This window comes from Castor canadensis, chromosome 2, assembly GCF_047511655.1.
Source record: "Castor canadensis chromosome 2, mCasCan1.hap1v2, whole genome shotgun sequence".
Taxonomy (NCBI): domain Eukaryota; kingdom Metazoa; phylum Chordata; class Mammalia; order Rodentia; family Castoridae; genus Castor; species Castor canadensis.
The window spans coordinates 80,595,995-80,601,994 of record NC_133387.1 but is presented as its reverse complement, the minus strand read 5'-3'; the positions used below and the strand labels follow the sequence as shown (position 1 = coordinate 80,601,994).

Here is a 6,000-nt window from a genome sequence, read left to right as displayed (position 1 = left end):
ATAAAAAGAATTGATATTTACAAAGGGCTTGAGTGGCTTATGACATGTACTGAATGCCGTGGAAGTATCTACTTAAGTAAAGATGTGTTGACGGTTATCATTTTGGCTCTGGAGTGGAAGATTTATGTGAGTTTGGGGAGTGGTAGGAGGAGTATTCAAGATGGAAGCATGAAACCTGCTAGGAATCTAAACAAATGTGAAAACAATGTTGACTTGGACCCAGATGGAAATACCAAATGTGCTTAGCAGGGCTTAGATTTGGGTTATCTTTGAAGGTGAAATTCATGGACCAGAGGTGGGGTGTGAGAGAAAGGCAAGAGTTGAAGCTATCTCCAAGGTTTTCAGCTTGATCTACTAGAAGAACAAAATTGCCATTTTCAAAGGAAAGAATGACTACAGGGAGAGCTGTGGACAGTTGGTGATCCAAGAACGATCACATCCTCTTACCAGTGATCAAGAAAGGATTGTACAGATCCTGAGTGCAGAGCCCTCTGAGTGTTTAATGGATTTAAAAGGGTAAAACTTTCATTAATGCCTTCAAGGTAACCAGAGTGCAAGTTAGTCCCCATGTGTGGAGATTAGTTGGGTGTGGAACATTCCAGGGAATTAAAGACACAACAATAACTTTCAGGAACTTGATGGTGGACTATGAAATTTTGCACCAGTGGATTCATAGGTATATTTCAAGTAATATTTCAGAAATCCTTTGGAAAGTGGAGCTTATAGAAAATGAAAAATTGCCAAACTCCTGATCTGTAGATGTAGCCAAATAAGATAGAGGTTAAAAAAAACCAAACAAGCAGCAACCATCAATCACCATTACCAACTACACCACAAAGGATAGGCATTCTTCCTCTCAGTTGCCAAGCTTTAGTAGAAAATGCGTTATTTCCAAAGATGAAGTAGAAGCTATACTGATCTTTTTATGGTTTATATTCACTAATTATAGACTTTCCGTTATAGCTAAAATTGTTGAGTTCTGGAGCCTTTAAACTATCTATTCATAGACATTGAGGAAATTAGTTTGAGAAAACATATACAGATAATAACTGAAGTTGAATTTCTTTGTCAAAAAAGAGTTGAGGTACAAATTATCCTTTGTGATTTGTCACATTTTGGACTTATATTGATTTCTCTGAACACAAATAAAAAATCCCTTAACCACCTTTGTTTCAGAGTGCAGAAGAACCACTATATTTCTTTTCAATGAGGAAACTTCTGTTCTTGTTCATTGTGCTTCTTCTTTTTCTTCTCCTCCTCCTCCTTCTTTTTCTTCTTTTAGTTTGTTTTTCTTTTTCTTTTCTTCCTTTCTTCTTTCTTCTCGTCTTCCTTTCCTTCCCTTTCTCCTCCCCCCCCCTTTCTTTCTCTTTCTTTCTTTTCAGCACTGGGAATGGAAACCAGGGTCTTGCACATTGTAGGCACTCAACTACTGAGCTACATCACCAGCCCTCTTACAGTGCTTCTTATTGCTGATTTAATACATCTACCTTATTTCTTCCTTAATTCCAGGTTACTGGAATCAGATTAAGACAGCTCCAACAGCGAGAACACTAGGAATGATTTTGTACTTCATTGTTAACTGAAGTGGCTTGTGATTTATGAAGTGTTAGAAACAGAAAGGAGGAGTACTATACAAAGAATGATAAACTTGGAAGACTAAAAGTTCTGATGCTACTTTTTCATTGACATTCTGAGTTTCCTAGTCATGTCCTTGAGCTAAAGGGAACTCATGCTTATATTCTCTAATTTTCTTATTTGGAATCTAATTTAGATAGTGCAATATTTTTTTCAGTAAATGATTTGAAATTGAGTAAATTGCAGTGTCTTTATGTTTGCCTTTCTTGGGGTAAAATATTTGTGGCAGTGGATATGGGGAGGCGGAGTGCCATGGTAGCATTAAGATGAAGATGACCTGACTGGAGCCTGATTTCCTAGGCAGCTGCTCCAGCACAACCTGCACATTCACCCCAGTTACACCTCCTCATTCAGAGCCACAGTGCACCATTAGCAGAGAGCTTGCAAGATATGTTAACTTGAGGTCAAGGCTCCTGGTTTCTTATGGCCTAAGCTGTCATGCACAGGATTCAGATGCTTGCCTCACATGCCTGTCACCTGTGCACGTGTGTGTGTGTGTGTGTGTGTGTGTGTGTGTGCATTTGTGGTTGGGTATGGCAGTGCAGCAATGCAGAGAAGGAAGATGAGTTTGTTCAGGCCTACGGCCAGGATGAAGAGTGCAGGGATTTTTCTACTGGTGGCCAGTGGCTGGAGACACCAGCAGACACCACCAGGAGATCTCAATGGTGCCAGAGAAACCAGTGGCAATTTAGTAGATAACAGCACAAGTAATTTGAGATGTGGCCAGGTGAGCCACCTTACTTTAGATGCCAACATAAAAACCCAAAAGTAGTACACAGGCCTGAGGGGTAGAGCAGTAGCCACGAATTTTTCAGCAGGAAGCTTTGCATAAACTCCTGTTTGTTTTTTGTTTTGTTGCTGCTTTTTGAGACAGGGTCTTACTATGTTGCCCAGGCTAGCCTTGAAATCATGATCCTTCTGACTCCTTTCTTCTGCCAAGTACTGGGATTAGAAGCATGAGTCACCAAGCCTGGCCATAAACTCCTTCATGGTCCCAGATGCCAGAAGTGGGGGAAGAACCTGAAAGGCTGAATATTTATTTCAAGTAAATTACTTTGTGCTCACTTTTAAAACAAAATTGTTAGGTGAGGGTTTCAAACAGGTAAAAAAAACAAAGAAAATAATGTAATAAACCACCATATATCTCAATTCTAGAATTATTAAGATATTGTTATGTTCACATGTTCAGATCACCTTTCTTTTTCTTTTCTTTCTCATTAAACTTTGTTTTAATGGGTCTTAAGATTCTGTGATAGATTTTTGGTAAAGTTGTTTTCATTAAAAAGTACTGATTTAAAGCTGGGTGTATAGCTCAGTGGTAAAGCACTTGCCTAGTATGCACAAAACACTGGATTCAATCTGCACCATTGCAAAACAAAACAAAACAAAACCTTAAAGTAGTTAAAAAACCTAATAACTTAAAATTCACACACACACACACACACACACACACACACACACACATTACACCAAGCATTCTCCTTCCCTTCTGATGGTTTTGTGATACACTATTACAATTAGTCAGTCTTCACTATTAAACTTAAATGGCCAGCAGAGACAACAGCTCTGAGATGTTCTTCCACCACTGACGGAGACAGGGTGGCAGGGTTAGGAGTAATATTGATTTAGTCTTCTGTGCTATCTGGTCAGACTTGGTGACTTTGCTAGCTCTAGCAGCCTTCCTGTCCTCTGTTTTGATGACACTCACAGCAACTGGCTGTCTCATGTCAAGAACAGCAGAACAGTCCAGTGGAGGAAGAGTCAGAAACTCTCAACACACATGGCAGTATATGTTAACAATGGCAGTGTCATCAGATTTTAAGAATTTAGGGTAATTTTCCAGCTTTTTACCAGAATGGCAGTCCCTTCTTTCAACTCAGCAATCTTGTAAGCAATGTGACTTGTGTGGTGACCCAGGACAGGGGCACGGCCAGTGCTGACTTAGCAGAGGTGCTTTAGGTTAATTACCTGAGCAGTGAAACCAGCTTGAATTAGTGAGGCATTTTTGCTGTCACCAGCAACATTGCCACAACAAATATCACATTCTTGACATTGTCTGCAGGAAGAGATACACTCAGAACATCATGGTGCCTTTCAACAAACTTTACTTCACTTATGATATTGACTGGAGCAAAGGTGACCACCATGCTGGATGTGAGAACACCAGTCTCTTTCTGACCTACATGAAGAGTGCCAGTGACACCAATTTCGCAGAGAACCTTGGAGGGGCAGGTTCAAGGGGATGATGAGTTGAATTAATTAATGATAGGATGTGATCTAGAGCTTAAAGCAAATGGATTTCACAGCATTGCCATTCCAACCATAAAGCCGGCCAAATGCTAATGTGTCAGATTTATAGCCAATTTTCTTAATGTTGCTGCTAATTTCCTTTATGATTTTCTCCTATCTTTTCTGGCTCTAGAGTGGCTCAGTAGAAATCATTTTGTGAACATCAGCAATGAGTTGTTTCACACTTGGTGTACAAGCCAGGGGGCATGCTCAGTGTCTGCCCATTCTTGGAGATGCCAGCTTCACACTCAGTGACACCACCAGAAACAATCAGGACAACACAGTTCATCTGAGATGTGCTGGCAGTCATGTGTTTGATGAAGTTTCTGTGTCTTGAGGCATCAGAATCACCACCTAATACTTGCTGTCCTCAAATTTCCACAGGGAGATATCAATGGTGCTCACGTTCAGCTTTCAGTTTATTCAAGACCCAGGCATCTGTGAGGAGCCCCTTCCCAGTATCCTCCTTTCACAGCTTTCCATGGTTCTTTTGTTGATCACACCACACTTGTAGATTAGGTGGCTAGTACTGGGGAACCTGCCCAAATCTGTGACTCCAATAATGATAACGATATGAGTCTTTCTTTTTCCTTTTTGGCTTTAATTTGGGGATAATTTTCATGATAACTAGGTTTTGGTTGCACAAAAGCTCTTTTTTTCTATTTGTTTCCTTTTTTCTCCCCTTTACTCTTTTCTCATCCTCTGCCCTCCCCTTTATCATCTTTTTCTTTCCTTCAAAACCATTTTAAAGCAAATCCCTGATACAATGCCACTTGAATTTCTGCATGTTTCATTATTCCCAACAAAAGAATACAGACTTTGTATGAGTTCTCTATTAGATCAGAAGATATGTGATGCTTTCACTTGGGAAATTTAATGTTTTCCCCTCTTAATATCCAGCAGTAAGTGTCTTGAGACAAGATCAAATCAATTATAGAAAGAAATGAAGCTATTTTTTCTTTGTACATGTTCTTTTAGGATAAAACCTTGTTGGACATCTTTATATGATATGTAGTAAATTTCTAATTTGAAGCATATTAATTTAAATAATTCATAAGACCACTTCTTCACAGAAATGGTGATTATAGAAACTATAATTTTTTTGGTTTGTTTGTTTTGGATGGGAACTAGATCTTAGTTTACTTGAAAATCTTGAAGAGGATTTTCAACAACTCTTTATAGTGCTGACATTTACTATATTTGAAGAGTCTTGTAAGGGGGATAAGAAAGAATAATAGATGTGGCAAATATGGTAGAAATATGCACATATGTGAAAATATCATGATGTAACCCATTTGTACAATTAACATACCCTAATTTGAAATGTTTGTAAAAAAAGTAGTATAGTGGTAAATATAGAAACACCAACAATTTGGGGGGCAGGGAACATAAGCTAGTGACAGAAGACATTATATATCTTTCCCTTTCTATCTATCTATCATCTATCTATCTACCTATCTATCTATCTATCTATCTATCTATAATTTATCCATCCATCCATCCATTCTGGGGCCATTTGACATTTTGATAATTTGATGAAAGGTAAGGATGCTATTTCTCAAAATTAAACATAATTACAAAAATCTGCATATATTTTGTCTATTCCCTGAAATGAAGTCTTATGTCTACAGGCTACTCCTCTAGAAGTCATGAACATTTTCATCTCACTTTTTTTTCTCTACACATATTTTGCCTCTGTTAGCTGACTCATAGCATGTGTTTGCAACAAGTTTAAGTACCAGGGATGTCTTTTATCAGTAATGCTGAAGAATGTTTCCCTTCCAAGAAGGTCATTGCCCCACTCACTTGGCACTTTGCACTGTGTATTCTGCTTGCCAATCCAAATGCCTGTCTCCCCTTTGAAACCATAAATCTCTCAAGAACAGAGACAGGGTCTAGTTTAGAGGGTTATCGCCAATCTCAAGACGTATCTGGCCTTAGAAGACTCTAATTACTTCTTGAATTATGCATATGGGCAAGTATTATTCTAATTAAATACTCAAGAAAACTGAAATTATGTAAGTTTCAGCAATTTCCCCAAAGTCAATCAGCTAATAAATGGCTTAGTGGATATGA

General features: G+C 38.5%; 1 pseudogene; it reads right to left on the bottom strand.

Annotated features, from left to right (window-relative positions):
• Positions 1 to 3,175: 3,175 nt before the first annotated feature.
• Positions 3,176 to 6,000, bottom strand: part of LOC141418048 (elongation factor 1-alpha 1 pseudogene) — a 45,055-nt pseudogene continuing 42,230 nt past the window's right edge.